Source organism: Panthera pardus, unplaced genomic scaffold (genome assembly GCF_024362965.1).
Source record: "Panthera pardus isolate Hobbes unplaced genomic scaffold, ASM2436296v1 HiC_scaffold_24, whole genome shotgun sequence".
Classification (NCBI taxonomy): Eukaryota; Metazoa; Chordata; class Mammalia; order Carnivora; family Felidae; genus Panthera; species Panthera pardus.
The window spans coordinates 15,397,942-15,416,868 of record NW_026526810.1 but is presented as its reverse complement, the minus strand read 5'-3'; the positions used below and the strand labels follow the sequence as shown (position 1 = coordinate 15,416,868).

The following is an 18,927-nucleotide window of genomic DNA, read 5'->3' as shown; positions in this document are numbered from 1 at the left end:
GAGAGAATACGTCCTAGTTGGAAAGGGGCAGATCTACTCAGTCCTTGCCAGTTGTTGCTCTATGAGAATTTAGGGTCAGGAGGGCCATTTTGGAATTTTCACAAGAAGCTAAAAGATACAATTTTATGTAAAATCTCACATTTTAAAAAGTTGGAAGCTGATATAATTTGTCTTTAATTTTTGTACAGAAAAAACAATACATGACTTTATATTGAATTTGACCTTGACATCCAGTTTTATACCTCTGTTAAAAATAAATGTATCATGACCATCAACACTGTAATCATCATTTTTACCATCACCATCATAATTGCTTTCATATTTATTATTAAGTTCCTATGATGTATCAAAATTTATGTCAGTTATATTACATATATTATCTCATTTAATACTCACAATTAGTCCCTGATGTATCATATCTTTTCCATTTTATGTGAGAAAACTTATGCTTGTAGTTCTCATGGGACATAGCAAAGTTGAGATTGAAATCTATGTCTGCTGGTGGTTTTATATAGCTCTTATCGTAGGGTTGTGGTTTCACCCAGGAGAAGCCAACCAAGAAGATCTCAGCTGTAGCCTCCTTTCCTCCACTGAGTGCTCACTTGTAGAGTGGTAGCATTTGATGGTTAATTTTATCCATCAACTTGAATGGACCATGGTACCTAGTTGCTGGTCAAACACCAGTGTAGATATTATTGTGAAGGCATTTTTTAGATGTGATTATTAAGTCAGTAGACTTTGAACAAATTAGGTTATCCTTTATAACATGGGTAGGCTTTATATAGTCAGTTGAAGCCTTAAAACAAAAAGACTAAGATCCACCAGAGAAAAGGAATTTTGTCTCCAAATTGCCCTCAGACTTGAGCTACAGCATTAACTCTTCCTGGGGTCTCTAGCCTACCAATCTGCCCTACAAATTTCTGACTTACTAACGTTCATACTTGCATGAACCAATTCCTAAAAGTAAAAAGTAAATCTCTCTCTCTCTCTTTCTGTCTCTACACACACACACACACACACACACACACCCTATTAGTTCATTTTTTTTTAAGAACCCGGAAGTACACATATTTTGGTACCAAGTATAATTCTAGAAGAACAGAATCATAAGGATGCATTTTCTGAATTAGTCCCAACAGGCTCCAAAAGGTAGATATAAAGTATAACTCATGAAAAGTCATTCTAAAAAAAGTACATGACTTTTTCCCAATTTATATTCACAGAAATATGAGGGACATACATAGGAATGGATAGTAAGCATGTGAGGTAATGGAACAGTGGAAGGAACACAAAGCTGGATGAGGCTGAGTTTATTGGCATGGGTTCACTAAGCAGATATCATAGATTTAATATTGTAACTCTAGGCGTTATAAAGGACTATGGAAGTTTGTTTGATTGGTTGGGTGAAACGTAAACTAAGAGTGGGGCACAATAAATTTAGATGCCATAACTGTTTCAATACACTGTATGGGAAGGAATCCAAAGGCTAAGGGTGATTGGAACGTTAGAGAGGATTTATCATGCCAGATCCACTCAACTACCCTGGGAGATTCAGACAGCACACTTTTCACCACAATTATTGGAAATAAATTTGTGCAGGAAGAGTAGTCATCTTTGAGAAGCTCTTTGGAGAGCTTTCTAACTCTTCTCTGTAGGTCAGAAATTAGAATGAGAACTGCTACCACCAAACTGGGAAACCTAAATGCAATTGGGACAATCAGATTTTTTTGGTGGCAGAGGCCAAGTGGAGGCACTTAGTATCCAAGAGCAAGTTGGCATTGTTACCATAATGGACAGCACAGTCCAAGCAGCACTTAAGAAGTCTGATTTGTAGACACTTATGCTTTTGGCTAGTTAATTGGGAAGTTCTTAAAAGTAAAAGAGATGGGCTGTCTACTAAATTCTTACATGGTCTGTAGAAGTGGAACAGTTCTAGATCATGTGAGCAAAAGTCTAACTTAAATCATAAAAAACATAGAATCTTGGTTTCTCAATCATTTCCCATACTTGATCCAGTTTACAGATCCAGAACCCCTTGAATGAAGAGGAGGCCAGATCTTGAAAAACCTCGCTGTGCTACCCAAAATGATGGTGTTAATCTTTCTCGCAGCCTTTCAACTATGGAACTATGACCTTTCATTGGGGTGATTGTTCACCAAAAAATAGGAAATAATAAGACCTTTGGGGGATTACTGGACACTGTCTCTGAATTGAAACTAATTCCAAAAGACCCATAATGTCACAGTGGCCCACCAATGTAGGAGCTAATGGAGGTTGATTGATGGAGTTAGAGCTTAAGTCCATCTCACAGTGGGTGTACGGGTCTGTAAGTTCATCCTATGGTTATTAAACCAGTCTGGAATGCGTAATTGTATTAGACATACTCAGCAACTGGCAGATTCTCCTCATTGGTTCTTGTGCTGTGGAGTGAGGGGTATTAGGGAAAAGGAAAGTCCTAGTGGAAGCCACTGGAAGTAAGCATGTTTTTCTTTTTCTTTTTCTTTCTTTTCTTTTCTTTTCTTTAATGATGCTTCAAAATCTTGGGGCTTTGCTGACACTGAAAAGGACTGCCCCTCATAGAATTATTTAATTCATAGGAATAGCAAATAACTCCCTGGGAGAAAACCAGTCAATCCAGAGCCCATATTCAACCAGTTCTTTTATTGTGTTCTCATAGGGCTCCCACTCACAGGCCCCTATTTATCTGTCTTTATCAACCTGTGGCCAGGTACTCAGCAACTGGGGACAGCTTCTATACCTCAGAGCTCACTGACATTGTTCAAACTAGCCAATCCTAAGCCTCCTTACTCTACTTCATTCCTTCCTTTCTGGGGAAGCTATAATAAACTCTTTTGTCCATCTTTTTTCTCAATTAATTCTACCTCATGAGAGATTTCAGTGCTTCCCCATGTGGCCCTGTGTTTCATAGCATGTGCCTGTCTAGTAGGAACTGTGAGTAATGAACTACCATTTCAATGGCAATTATCTCACCACACCTGAATAATAATAAAACCTACATTTTAAAACCAGACTGTCTTTACTAAACCAAAAGCAATACGTATTCCTGTAGGGATTGTGGATAAACATGCCATGAACAAGGAGTTGAAGGACGCAGGATTGTTGACTGCCACCATAGTTCCATTAAACTGCAAACCTTAAAACTGCCAATTATTTTACGAGAAAAAAATGGGTTTATTTGGTAATAGCAGAGAATTTCAATTCTTGGGACAAGGTACAGCAAAACTATAGTCAGGTCTGGAGAACCAAAGAGAAGAATGCTCTTTTACAGAGTAAAGGGGGAAGCTGGGAGGGATTCTATAAACAAAAAGTCCACTGGAGTAAACTGGGAGTTCCAAGTGTAGTGGCTTTTTAAATTTTTTAAATGTTTATTTATTTCTGAGAGAGACACAGAGAACAAGTAGGGGAGGAACAGAGGGAAAGGGAGACACCAGAATCTGAAGCAGGCTCCAGGCTCTAAGCTGTCAGCACGGAACCCCACTTGGGGCTCGAACTCATAAACCACAAGATAAGGACCTGAACCAAAGTCAGAGGATTAACCAACTGAACTAGCCAGGCACCCCTGTAGTGGCCTTTTATTGGCTGAGTTGTGACAGTCTCTCATTGGCTGGGCTGCTGCTGGGGAAGGAGGAAACCTTTCTTATTCCTGCTGGGATTGCAAAGTAGTATCCACTAGCGAGGTAAATCTCTTCCTGTGGGGTCTCCAATTGAGGACTAGTGGCTGGGTATGAGGGCCCCCCTGCTGGCCTCCCAACTTCATTCTAAATGATATTTTCTTTTATTAATTTTCACACATCTTACTTACTTGGCCTGTTCAGGAAACAGATATATCTTAGAGAATAATGGCAGATTATCATAAGCTTATCTAGATGGCAACTTCTATTGTAACTGCTGTATCAGATATAATTTCATTGCTTAAACTGATAAACATATACTTCAGTACCTGGTATGTAGCTATTGATCTTGTAAATGCTCTTTTCTTCTATCTGATATTAAAGACTATCAGAAGCAGTTGCTTTCAGCTGTCAAAGTAGCAATACACATTCACTATCCTACTTCAGGGGTGTATCAATTTAACTTGTGTCATAATTTAGTTCATAGGGATCTTGCTCACCTTTGTCTTCTATAAGATATCACACTGGTCGTACCTTGATGACATCATGCTGATTGAACTAGTAAGAAGTAGCAAGTACTCCAGAGTTATTGGTAAAACATGTGCAAGTCACAGTGTGGGAAATAAATCCAACTGAAATTCAGTGGCCTTCTACCTATAAGTCCAGTGGTATGGGGCATGTCAAGCTATCCCTTCCAGGATGAAGGGTGAATTGTTGTGTTGGCCCCTGCTACAACCAAAGCTGAGACACAACATCCAGTGGGCATCCTTGAATTTTAGAGACAACATATTCGTCATTTGTATGTGTTACGCTAGCCCATCTAAAAACTTACCCCCAAAACTTCTAGGTTTGAATGGAGCTCATAATAAGAGAAGGCTCCTCAACAGATCCAAGCAGCCATACAAGCTTCTCTGGAAACTTGGACTATATGACACCATAGATCCAATGATATTTGATGTGTCAGTGACAGATAAACATGACTTTGGCAGGTCCCTACAGATGAATCACAGCATCCAGGGTTTTCAAGAAAAGTTCTGCCATCCTCTGTTGATAACTACCCTCCTTCTGGGAAACAACTTTAAGTTGCTAGTGGGCCTTAGTAGAGAATGAAAACCTAACTGTTGGATACTAAATTACCATGTTATGTGTTCATCATGAACCGGATATTGTTTTATTCACCAACCTATAAAGTTGGGTATGCACAGATGCATTCCATCATCAAACAGAAGTGGTATAGACACTACTGATTGAGAGTCTGCCTAAGATCAGGCTTAAGCAGGCCCAGGAGCACAAGTAATTTGCATGTCGAAGTGACCCAAATGCCCATAATTCTCATTCCTGTTACACTACCTTCTCTCTTCTGGCCGGTACCTGTGGTCTCACAGACAGTTCTCTACAATCAGCTGACAGAGAGAGACAATTCAGGCTCTGTTCACAGATAATTTGCATGTTATGCAGACGCCATGTGAAAATAAACAGCTGCAGCAATTAAAAAGACTAAGATGAAGAGAAAACCTCCCAGTGAGCAGAATTTTGATAAGTATATATGATGGTTCACTCTGCGTGGAAGAAAAAATTACCAGACTTGAGATTATATACTGATTCCTAGGATGTGGCCATTGGTTTGGCTGGTTTGTCAGAGACTGGAAGGAACATTATTGGAAAATTGGTGATAAGGAGGTCTCAGAAAGAAGTATGTGGGTTGACCTTTTTTTATTTTTCATGTTTTATATATTTATTCAGAAAGTCTTTAAACTATGGAATTATGCATTTTTAGCACTATGAAATCTGATGTTCTGAAATCCCTTTTCCATATAATTCTGTTTATCACAATGTTATAATCCTAGAGAAATTCTCTTATCTGAAGTTTTTAATGCATTCAGATACTTTTCATGATGTCTGATGTGATCAGTAATAACAGTTGCAATGAAATATTTAGCTATGTTCATAATTCTCATAATCTAAAAACAACAGGAATTTATTTTATGTACAGGCAGGTATGAATTTATCAAGTAGTAACAGTCAATCAGAAAGGAACTGATCACCTTTTCTTTGATCAATTAGTATGTCCAGCTGAGAACCTGGGTAGCACTTCACAAGATGGGTAGCATCATAAGTCTTCCATTTACTTTGATCTGTTCCCAAATATCCACTAAAGGCTTTTTTACCCCAAGGGCAAAAAGATCACTGGGTTGCAAATTGGAGCAAATGTTGGCAGAGATTTGTACTTTCCAGGATTCTTCAAAGCACAAAGTTCCCCTTGGAGTGTCCAAAAATAGACATCCTTTGGATATCCACTGGAAAATGGCATTTATGATTTGGAGAAGCTCCTCAGTTACATAAAAGTACATTCTGCAGTTAGTTTTCCAAGGATCTTCAGTGGCACCCACAAAAAAAACCCAGCACTGGTGTCAAAGTCCCAGCTCTAATTTTCTCCTTTAATATTGCAACCACAAGGGCTGGTATCTTGAACAATGACAACAACCATGTTCTGAGGTATCTTGATGATAACCAGACTTTGACATAAAATTTTGTTTGGTGCAAGTTAAACCAGACAGCCAATATAGTGCAGGGCATTTTCCACTTTTTACCTTTGGTGGTAGATAACAAAGTTCATTTTGCATTCAGCTCAACACTGTCATATTCAAAAAATGTCTGCAATTCTTTTGATGCTATTCTCCTGACCAATTGCTACTTGCTTTTTTGTCTGCACCAAGGGATAGATGATCCTTGGTGATTGATGGCAGTGGGGGGAGAAGAAGCAACTGGAACCAGTTAGATCTTTTTGAATGGGCAAAATGTGAAAATATTTGAGTCCCATGTAAATGCTCAACAAAGGGTTCCCTTATCAGAGGAGGATGATTCTAACAATATAGTGGATACGATGACCCATTCTATGGATAGCAGTCAATGTTTTCCCCTGCCACCCATCATCACTCAATGGGCTCATGGATGCAGTGGCCATGTTGGCAGGGATGGAAGATATCATGGGCCCAACAACATGGATTTATGCTCAAAAAGGCCAATATGCTTATGGCTACTGCTGAGTGACCATTTACCAGCCATAGAGGCCAAAACTGATTCTCTTATATGGCATCATTTCCCAGGGTGTTCAGCCAGCAAGCTGGTGGCAACTTGATTCCATTAGACTCCATCACAGCAGAGGTAGTGTTTCATTCTTTTCTTTTTTAATTTTTTAATGTTTTTTAAATTTATTTTGAGAGAAAGATTGTGTGTGAGTGGGGGAGGGGTAGAGATGAGGGAGAGAGAGAATCCCAAGCAGGTTTTGTGCTGTCAGCACAGAACCTGATGCAGGGTTGCATCTCATGAACTAAGATTATGACCTGATCCAAGATCAAGAGTCAGATGCTTAACCACCTCAGCCACCCAGGTGCCCCAAGGTAGCGTTTCATTCTAATTGAAATATACACATACTCTAGATACATATTTTCATTCCCTGTATGTGATGCTTTTGCCAAAATTACCTTCTGAAAACTTAATGAATGCCTTCTCACCATTATGCTATTCCAACAACATTGCTTCTGACCAAGGAACTCATCATGTCACAGGAAATGAAATGTATCAATGATTCCATGTTCATGAAATTCATAATCATACCATGTTTTCCACCATCCTGAATCAGCGGCCATGACAGAACAGTGGAATGGCCTCTTTAAGACTTAGTTACAGTGCCAGGTAGATGACAGTACTTTGTGAGACTAAGGCAATGTTATAAATAAACGGCATATATACTCTGAATCAACATTCAATATGTTGCTGTTTTTCCCACAGCTAAGTTCATGGGTCCAAGAAGCAAGGTGTAGCAGTGGGAGTGGCACCAGTCACTCTTACCTCTAGCAATCCACAGTGCAGAAGCTTTTTATCTTGATGAGGTCCAAATAGTTCATTTTTGCTTTTAATTCCTTTGCCTTTGGAAATCTGCCAAGCAAGAAATTGCTGTATGCTCTTTAACTTCTTGGTGAGGTCAAAGATGTTGTTGCCTGTTTTCTCCTCTATAGTTTTTGTGGTTTCCTGTCTCACATTCAGGTCCTTTATCCATTTTGAGTTTATTTTTGTGAATGGTGTGAGAAAGTGGTCTAGTTTCAACCTTGTGCATGTTGCTGTCCAGTTCTCCCAGCACCATTTGTTAAAGAGACTGTCTTTTTTCCATTGGATGTTCTTTCCTGCTTTGCCAAAGATGAGTTGGCCATACGTTTGTGGGTCTAGTTCTGGGGTTTCTATTCTATTCCATTGGTCTATGTGTCTGTTTTTGTGCCAATACCATGCTGTGTTGATGATTACAGCTTTGTAGTAGAGGCTAAAGTCTGGGATTGTGATGCCTCCTGCTTTGGTCTTCTTCAAAATTACTTTGGCTATTCGGGGCCTTTTGTGGTTCCATATGAATTTTAGGATTGCTTGTTCTAGTTTCGAGAAGAATGCTAGGGCAATTTTGATTGGGATTGCATTGAATGTGTAGATAGCTTTGGGTAGTATTGACATTTTGACAATATTTATTCTTCCAATCCATGAGCAGGGAATGTCTTTCCATTTCTTTATATCTTCTTCAATTACCTGCATAAGCTTTCTATAGTTTTCAGCATACAGATCTTTTACATCTTTGGTTAGATTTATTCCTAGGTATTTTATGCTTCTTGGTGCAATTGTGAATGGGATCAGTTTCTTTATTTGTCTTTCTGTTGCTTCATTGTTAGTGTATAAGAATGCAACTGATTTCTGTACATTGATTTTGTATCCTGCAACTTTGCTGAATTCATGTATCAGTTCTAGCAGACTTTTGGTGGAGTCTATCGGATTTTCCATGTATAATATCATGTCATCTGCAAAAAGCGAAAGCTTGACTTCATCTTTGCTGATTTTGATGCCTTTGATTTCCTTTTGTTGTCTGATTGCTGATGCTAGAACTTCCAACACTATATTAAACAACTGCGGTGAGAGTGTGCATCCCTGTCGTGTTCCTGATCTCAGGGAAAAAGCTCTCAGTTTTTCCCCGTTGAGGATGATGTTAGCTGTGGGCTTTTCATAAATGGCTTTTATGATCTTTAAGTATGTTCCTTCTATCCCAACTTTCTCAAGGGTTTTTATCCAGAAAGGGTGCTGGATTTTGTCAAAGGCCTTTTCTGCATCGATTGACAGGATCATATGGTTCTTCTCTTTTTTTTTTAATTAATGTGATGTATCACGTTGATTGGTTTGTGAATGTTGAACCAGCCCTGCATCCCAGGAATGAATCCCACTTGATCATGGTGAATAATTCTTTTTATATGCTGTTGAATTCGATTTGCTAGTATCTTATTGAGAATTTTTGCATCCATATTCATCAGGGATATTGGCCTGTAGTTCTCTTTTTTTACTGGGTCTCTGTCTGGTTTAGGAATCAAAGTAATACTGGCTTCATAGAATGAGTCTGGAAGTTTTCCTTCCCTTTCTATTTCTTGGAATAGCTTGAGAAGGATAGGTATTATCTCTGCTTTAAATGTCTAGTAGAACTCCCCTGGGAAGCCATCTGGTCCTGGACTCTTATTTGTTGGGAGATTTTTGATAACCGATTCAATTTCTTTGCTGGTTATGGGTCTGTTCAAGCTTTCTATTTCCTCCTGATTGAGTTTTGGAAGAGTGTGGGTGTTTAGGAATTTGTCTATTTCTTCCAGGTTGTCCAATTTGTTGGCATATAATTTTTCATAGTATTCCCTGATAATTGTTTGTATCTCTGAGGGATTGGTTGTAATAATTCCATTTTCATTCATGATTTTATCTATTTGGGTCATCTCCCTTTTCTTTTTGAGAAGCCTGGCTAGAGGTTTGTCAATTTTGTTTATTTTTTCAAAAAAACAACTCTTGGTTTCGTTGATCTGCTCTACAGTTTTTTTAGATTCTATATTGTTTATTTCTGCTCTGATCTTTATTATTTCTCTTCTTCTGCTGGGTTTAGGCTGCCTTTGCTGTTCTGCTTCTATTTCCTTTAGGTGTGCTGTTAGATTTTGTATTTGGGATTTTTCTTGTTTCTTGAGATAGGCCTGGATTGCAATGTATTTTCCTCTCAGGACTGCCTTCGCTGCATCCCAAAGCGTTTGGATTGTTGTATTTTCATTTTCGTTTGTTTCCATATATTTTTAAATTTCTTCTCTAATTGCCTGGTTGACCCACTCATTCTTTAGTAGGGCGTTCTTTAACCTCCATGCTTTTGGAGGTTTTCCAGACTTTTTCCTGTGGTTGATTTCAAGCTTCGTAGCATTGTGGTCTGAAAGTATGCATGGTATAATTTTAATTCTTGTAAACTTATGAAGGGCTGTTTTGTGACCCAGTATATGATCTATCTTGGAGAATGTTCCATGTGCACTCGAGAAGAAAGTGTATTCTGTTGCTTTGGGATGCAGAGTTCTAAATATATCTGTCAAGTCCATCTGATCCAATGTATCATTCAGGGCCCTTGTTTCTTTATTGACTGTGTTTCTAGATGATCTATCCATTTCTGTAAGTGGGGTGTTAAAGTCCCCTGCAATTACCACATTCTTATCAATAAGGTTGCTTATGTTTATGAGTAATTGTTTTACATATTTGGGGGCTCTGGTATTTGGCGCATAGACATTTATAATTGTTAGTTCTTCCTGATGGATAAACCCTGTAGTTATTATATAATGCCCTTCTTCATCTCTTGTTACAGCCTTTAATTTAAAGTCTAGTTTGTCTGATATAAGTATGGCTACTCCAGCTTTCTTTTGGCTTCCAGTAGCATGATAAATAGTTCTCCATCCCCTCACTCTCAATCTAAAGGTGTCATCAGATCTAAAATGAGTCTCTTGTAGACAGCAAATAGATGGGTCTTGTTTTTTTTATCCATTCTGATATCCTATGTCTTTTGGTTGGCGCATTTAATCCATTTACATTCAGTGTTATTATAGAAAGATACGGGTTTAGAGTCATTGTGATATCTGTATGTTTCATGCTTGTAGTGATGTCTCTGGTACTTTGTCTCACAGGATCCCCCTTAGGATTTCTTGTAGGGCTGGTTTAGTGGTGACTAATTCCTTCAGTTTTTGTTTGTTTGGGAAGACCTTTATCTCTCCTTCTATTCTAAATGACAGACTTGCTGGATAAAGGATTCTCAGCTGCATATTTTTTCTGTTTAGCACACTGAAGATCTCGTGCCAATCCTTTCTGGCCTGCCAAGTTTCAAAAGAGAGTCTTATAGGTCTCCCTTTATATGTGAGGGCACGTTTATCCCTTGCTGCTTTCAGAATTTTCTCTTTTTCCTTGTATTTTGCCAGTTTCACTATGATATGTTGTGCAGATCGATTCAAGTTACGTCTGAAGGGAGTTCTCTGTGCCTCTTGGATTTCAATGCCTTTTTCCTTCCCCAGTTCAGGGAAGTTCTCAGCTATTATTTCTTCAAGTACCCCTTCAGCACCTTTCCCTCTCTCTTCCTCCTCTGGGATACCAATTATGTGTATATTATTTCTTTTTAGTGTATCACTTAGTTCTCTAATTTTCCCCTCATACTCCTGGATTTTTTTATCTCTCTTTCTCTCAGCTTCCTCTTTTTCCATAACTTTATCTTCTAGTTCACCTATTCTCTCCTCTGCCTCTTCAATCCGAGCCGTCATCGTTTTCATTTTGTTTTGCATTTCCTTTAAAGCGCTTTTCAGCTCCTCGTGACTGTTCCTTAGTCCCTTGATCTCTGTAGCAAGAGATTCTCTGCTGTCCTCTATACTGTTTTCAAGCCCAGCGATTAATTTTATGACTATTATCCTAAATTCACTTTCTGTTATATTATTTAAATCCTTTTTGATCAGTTCATTAGCTGTTGTTATTTCCTGGAGATTCTTCTGAGGGGAATTCTTCCGTGTGGTCATTTTGGATAGTCCCTGGAGTGGTGAGGACCTGCAGGGCACTTCCCCTGTGCTGTGGTGTATAACTGGAGTTGGTGGGCGGGTCCGCAGTCAGACCTGATGTCTGCCCCCTGCCCACTGCTGGGGCCACAGTCAGACTGGTGTGTGCCTTCTCTTCCCCTCTCCTAGGGGCGGGATTCACTGTGGGGTGGCGTGGCCCGTCTGGGCTACTTGCACACTGCCAGGCTTGTGGTGCTGGGGATCTGGCATATTAGCTGGGGTGGGTAGGCAAGGTGCACAGGGGCAGGAGGGGCAGGCTTAGCTCGCTTCTTCTTAGGTGATCCACTTCAGGAGGGGCCCCTCTTCCGTGGGCCTCTCGTCTGCGCTTGGCTCTGGAGACTCTGTTCTGCTAATCCTCTGGTGGTTTTCTGGGTTATTTAGGCAGGTGTAGGTGGAATGTAAGTGATCAGCAGGACGCGCGGCGAGCCCAGCGTCCTCCTACGCTGCCATCTTCCAGCACTATCCTAATGAAAAATATTTTTAATGAAAATAGAAAATAAAATTTTTTTCTCTTTCTGTATTCAAGAAAAAGTAAAGAAACTAAAAAGAAAAAAGAAAAAAAATTGAATAGATGGACAAGCAAACAGGCTGAAATACAATTGAAATTAGATCGTTTTCCCCTAGAAGTCAAAGAATGAAGCACTTATAGTCCGTAATCTAAGTAGGTGGAGAGTCATGAGGTGTTCCTCAAGACAAAGGCTGGCCCAGTTGGGAGGAGCTTAGTATAATGGCTCCATCGTCCACTAGATGGCACTGCTTAGTTTATTGCAGTGGATTTTTATGGCGCTTTTAGGTGTGTATGTGCATGTGCGGGAGGGGTGAAAATGGCATCCCCAGCTACCCAGCCTCTAGTATCAGAACTCTTTTCTTTCCTATCAGCAATCACGCATCCATCTTTCTCTCTGCCTTCCATTTACTCCCTGCTTTCACAGTCCATGACCAAACCATCAGGTTACCAGACTGCACCTCCTCCTGAGTTTCATCCCAGATGCGGCTCTGTTTCCAAACCCCTCATTTCTTAGGGATGGCCGCTTTGATCCGCTCAGATCTTCTGAGGCAGGTTCTCACTGAGCAGTGGCCAGGTGCTGACTGCACCCAGGGATGTTCGCAGGACTGTGCTGCTACCAATGCCCTGTGGCTGGGTACCAGCCTTCTCAAAGTTCATGCAATCATGTAACAGCATTTCAGGGATTATGGAAAATCACAACACACATCTGTCACCAGGCTTCACCCTTAAGGACCTTGTTCCAGCACCAGCAAATATGGTTATTCTCTGGGGTCTGCTGGGACCTTTGCCTGTGGGGTGGCTGCACAGCCTTTACCAAATGTCTTCCCAGCAGTGAAACCGCCTCTCCCTGTGTGGCCTGAGGACTGCCTGGACCACACTCTGCTCCTGGGGATTTGTCCTTCCTACCAGAGCACGACCAGGTATTAAGTTGTGAAGTTTCAGACTTTCCACACCCCTGTTTATAGAGTCTTAATGGAATTTAAACCCTCTCCTTTGTCCCTTTTTAGTTCAGTCCCTACAGCTATTTCCACTTTTCCACTTTCTTTTGTGCTGATTTTTGGGGGGGGGGAGGTTTCCTGTAGCCTCCTCATCTCTGTCCTCTCTCCACAAGCAAAAACACCTCCCTGCCCTCCATGGCTTCTCTCTCCCTCAGTTCACGTCTCTGTGCCATATATCTGCTGAGTTCTGTGGTTCAGGTTGTGCAGATTGTTGTGTTAATCCTCAAATCAGTTTTCTAGGTATGCGGGATGGTTTAGTGTTGATCTGGTTGTATTTCATGGACTCAAGATGCAAAAACAAGAAAACAAGAAAACAAAAAAAACAAAAAAAACCTTCCATGCTGTTCCGCCATCTTGGCTCCTCCCATACTATATTTTTAAAATAAAATAAGCTAGAGAAAAGAAAGTTATTAAAAATTATAAGAGAAAATACATTTATAGTATTATACTTATTTAAAAATCCATGTATAAGCAGACCCATGTAGTTCAAACATGTGTTGTTCAAAGGTCAACTATGCATTATTTGGCTTGCCATAAGGTAAAATGATGTTTAGTGCTGCCAGGCAATCAGCAGAGGACTTAGAGTTTTGCAAGCATTTGACAGAGAAAACATTTGTGAGGAAAGTACTTAGCTGTTTTGGAATAATAGATCCTATAGAATTCTCAGGGTCGTTCAACAGAGGCGTTTTGGCAACTTGGTCTTGAGGTCAACAGTCACCATAGAAGAAATTCCTGATGTTCATCAAGGTTGGGGTGCATTGTTTCCCTTTTCCTCCTCTTGGGTTGTGTCATTTCCATCTGGGGTGAGGTCATCTCCAATGGTGATTTCATGTGCTGGAACAATGATGTCTGAGTAGCTGGTATGCTTGAGGATGGGACAGCTCAGGAAAAAGTAGCTTTCCCAGGTGCAGACCCATGAAGAATAGGAGTGGCTGGCAGGTATTAAATTCTGATAAAAGCATGGCTTTGGATGGAACAAGAAGTATGGACTCTACTGCTAGTTGAGCCAATCTCAGTGAGCTCTGTCAGATCATCAGGGGTGCATCTTGCAATAAACTAATGTCTGTGATGGAGCTTTGTGGATACTCATCCATAATGCATATAGATTCTGGGCTCTTTGGTAAGCTAATTATAGGTAAATTTGTAAACGGCAGCTTTACAACAGAGATTTTCCCATTAGAATTACAGAAAGAACATTAGAGCATAAACCTGCCAGCTATATGGGTCTCATTTGGTTACATTGGAAGGGCCATTCTGCTTGGGATATCATTTCAGGCATGGTATGAAGAGGGAGTGAGTTACTTAGGCATTATTTTCATTGGCATCATTTAATATAGAGAGACACAAGTTCTGGATCAGAATCCATGCCTAATGTCATGATAGTTCAAACTCCTCTAACAGGGTCTGCCAGCACCTGGTGTTCAGCCATCCTGCAATGTACTAATGCACCTGGGTAATTTTCTCCTAGCACATCTCCCAAGACAGTGTTAGACCTAAGGGGTTTTTCTAGTAACCCTACTACCCAGACTGTACACAATAAGAACAATAGTTATAATAAAGAAGAGCATTTGCATTTGATTAGTGTGTGGGGATGGCTTCCTTCAGGGCAAGCAATATCAATACTGCCCAAAGGCTGAATATAGTTGAATATAGTTTAGAGCAAATGGTCATTTACTTCTTTATCTAAAATGAATTAGGGGCCAGGCCTATGTCTGCTGATAGCAGACACTAGACACTAAAGCTCTTTACAAATGTCATGCATTTTGGGGTCTGTGGAAATTCTGCTTAGTTGCCTCATTTCTGTGGTGACTAGCAGTTTAGAGAAGTATTAAATACTCTGAATTACCAGTCTGTCCCTTTTCTTTCTTCCTGCTTTACAAATTATTTTAAAATGTTTTGAATCTCAAGATGTCAAAAGTTTCAAGTTTCAGTTTTCAATTCTAGGATTTAAACTTAAGAATTATTACTGACAAGATCTGTGGTGGACATACTTGGCCAGATTTAGGTGCTCACTTCTTTCTTTGGGATGTCCTAATCAATTTCACTAGGGATATGGTCAGCTACCAGTAATACAGTGGTATCAGGATCATTGGGGCTGGACCTGAGACCCCCAAAGCATAAAACCAGTGCTTTGCAATGTTGGTATACCACAGCACTGAGCTGTATACAGTCTTCTTCTACAATTATTTTATATTTAATGAGAAAGTTGCAAAATTCTTCCAGAACTTTAGGTAGTTTCAACACTAGGTACACAGGCTTTTTACATGGGCCATTAGATCTTATGTCACCATGCACCAGGTTTAAGACTGACAATACCCCATATGTTCCAGGGATGACTTGCAGACAGCAGAAAGGTATACAGCAGTACAGCAGCAAAGTATACAAAAGGATTAAAGACCCACACTGCACTTGCCTTTGTGAGGAACCATGACTTCCTGAGCCAGGGTGTTCCAATCATACTGGCTAAGACTCAGGGTCCTGGTGCCACCTGAAAACACCATGGTTAGAGAAGGAGAGTCTGTCTCTCCTGCTTCCAAGGGCACTCCCTAGAACACTCATCTGGTAGCATACCCTTGAGTTTGAGGTTGCTACTCTCATGTCCTGAACCTTAACTAACACTGCAGAACTTGTAAAAATCTTAGCCAGTTCACCTGACAGTCAGCAGCTGGATCTGTGCTTAGAGTTAGGAAATATACCTGAAACCTAACACCCAGTGGGGGAATTACCTTATGTGGGGCATTAACAGGCAGAAGACATATCTATAGTACCTAAAACTAGGACTGATGAGCAATGCTCCATGCCTGGCTCAGGAGGACTCTGGTTGCTTCAGAACTTGCATCTAAGGATGGGAAGATGCAACAGCGCTCTGCATAGGTAGTAAGTTGCAGTGTGAAGTGACACAAAGGCCAGCAAACAGTGGACCTCCCCCAAATAGGATTTCCCACGTGGAAGAGTCAGTTAGTCAGCGATTTGTGTCTGAAGGTCTACTCTACCATCCTATGTGGTGATGCCAATTGCTATGATTTTATCAAATGAACATTTGTTAAGTGGAGCACAGGGTGCTTCATGGAGGGTGATTCTGTTATCTGTTAAATAATGGATTACAAGAGAAATTAAAATAGAAACTTTATTTCTCAGAGGACTTGGAGGAGGTACAGAACATACCTGGAGGAACGACATTGGAAGGTCAAGGTAGGCTGAGGCCTAGAACCTGGGGAACATACCTTCACTAGAGTCTGTGGGTAGAGTGCATTGGAGTTTCCAGACAAGGGCCAAATTGGTAAATCCAAATCAAAAGAGTGGGGTTTTGGCAATCTTGATGGGGTCTTATCTATGGGTCATACAAGGGGAAAGCTCTGGAAGGCAGGGTACACTAGTGATCATATGGGCTTTTGGAGTACCTAGGTAGCTCAGTTGGTTGAGCATCTGACTCTTGATTTCAGTTTAGGTCATGATCCCATTTTTCATGGGATCAAGCCCCGTATGAGGCTCTGTGCTGACAGTGTGGAGCCTGCTTGACTCTCCCTTTTTGCCCCTTCCCTGCTTGTGCTCTCTCTCTCTCTCTCTCTTTCTCTCTCTCAAAATAAATAAATTTCCAAAACAAAATCTTAAAAGAAGAGCTTTTGATAATGTCATACCAGGAACTTACATTTACTTGTGATTCTAAGAGCTGTTATCTAGAGCGTGCATTAGGGTGATAGTGTCATTTCAAGTCCCTACACCCCTCTTGGCCAAATAAAATGAAATCTGAGGCAGCCAGTACCTTACAGTAGATCCACTTTATCTGTGTTATTACTTTCCATGGTTTCAGTTACCTCCAGTCACCTGCTGTTCAGAAGCAGATGATCCTCCTTCTGATATATGGTCAGAATGTTCATAATAGCCTAATGCTACATCACAATGCCTAGGTCATTTTCCTCACTTCATTTCATCACATGGGCATTTTGTCATCTCATATCATCATCAGAAGTAGTGTGAGTATACTACAGTAAGATATTTTGAGACCATATTTATGTAACTTTTATTTAGTCTATTGTTATAATTTATCTATTTTATTATTAATTATTGTTGTTAACCTCTTACTGTGTCTAATTTATAAACTAAACTTTATCATAGGTAGTTAAGTGTAGGAAACATACCATCTATAGGGTTCTGTACTATTCGAGGTTTCATCTGCTGGGGTTGTTGGAACATATCCCCCCACAGGTGGGGGGACTACTGTACCATGGACTATCTTAACTAAACTTTCCACAAGATAAAGCAACAGTAACAGCTAATATAAAAATAAAATACTCATTCTGTACAATACAAAATTTGCCTAAATGTAGTGATAAATTCAATTTCAAAAGTGCATTAATATTTTAACAGTTATATTTCAAAGAATGTCTTGCTTTCTTATATACATTTCCTGTGTCTCTTCTTAGTCTCTCAACCATTTTGAGGGGAAGAGATGAAAAACTGGTAGGCAGCTATAGTCAGAATTTCTTAATTCAGACATTTTACACTTGCAGTAGAACTCAAGGAAAAGGGGGACAAAAGGAAAAGCAGTTAACTTTGCTGAAACTGGTGATCCAGGTTCAAATAGACTGACAGATAAGACGTTTGCTTCAAGAGATGATGTTACATAAGACCATAGAGAAACAAGGTGAGCAGAGCAACACTACACTACATGATTCTGAATTTGTTGCTTTGCCTTTGCTATAAGATCCAGTAGATATATTATGTAACAACACTTATAAGGAATCAGAATCTTGACGATTTCCTCATGGTCTTATTCTACTTTTTAGCTCATTGCTTGGAAAAACATACTGGAAACACACAAACTATATGATAGGCCTTGTAGACTGTAGACAAAAAAGACATGGAATTGTATTAGGTTAGAAGCATTGCAGAAATACTTGGCACAGATGTACTGTATCTTTGTCCTAGGTTTGTGAATGCCTGAGAAGCATCACATGTATTGTGGGAAGTAAGTGCACACTTTCAATTTCATTAGATCTCCACTTGTTCATATATGCTTATCCTTAAAACCCTTAAATTTGACTTTTGATATACTTAATAAAAATACATTTTCTTTCTTTGTGATTAAAAACGATTACAGTTTCTTTTTAAAAATTTTTTTTCAATGTTTATTTTTGCAAGAGAGAGAGAGAGAGAGAGCACGAGCAGGTGAGGGGCAGAGAGAGAGGAAGACACAGAATCCAAAGCAGGCTCCAGGTTCTGAGCCATCAGCACAGAGCCTGATGCAGGGCTCAAACCCATGAACTATGAGATCATGACCTAAGCTGAAGTTGGACACTTAACCAGTTGAGCCACCCAGGAGCCCTTACAGTTTCTTTTTTAAAAAAACAAAGTCTTGAACATAAAAATATATAAAAACAACCAACTTCACCAACTGTCCATCAGTAATCCTTGCTGGTGGGCTCACCATTTACAAGGAAGACATAATTCAATGCAACCTGTTACAGAGATTGTCCTACCAGCAAGGACTTGTAAAGTGAAGGATCATTACTAGGTTTCTTTTATCAGATTGTTAATCAACTGAAGAGCTTCATCTACCAACTAGTAATTATGCATTAAATCAATGAACACAGTTACTGGCTTTAGTGAAGTGTGACCAACTGTCACTATAGCTTGTGGTGATGTCTATATCCGATGCTGACTTTAAGCCTTAAGATGCAGGTGTAGTTAAGAACAGAATAAAACCCTGCTCCTCTTGGCTACTCACTGTGAACAGTGTGCATATGACATTTGACTTGAGTGTTAAGGATTTATCTTGCTGATGTTAAAAACAACACTAACAACATTTTTACCTCATCCACCAGGTGATGAGTCTCTGAATCCAGGTCTTCAGGAGCAGGCTCCACCTCCTTCACCAGATG

The 18,927-nt window shown here is 39.9% G+C and overlaps 1 pseudogene; it reads right to left on the bottom strand.

Moving 5' to 3' along the window:
- Positions 1–5,467: 5,467 nt before the first annotated feature.
- Positions 5,468–18,927, bottom strand: part of LOC109258924 (S-formylglutathione hydrolase-like) — a 28,209-nt pseudogene continuing 14,749 nt past the window's right edge.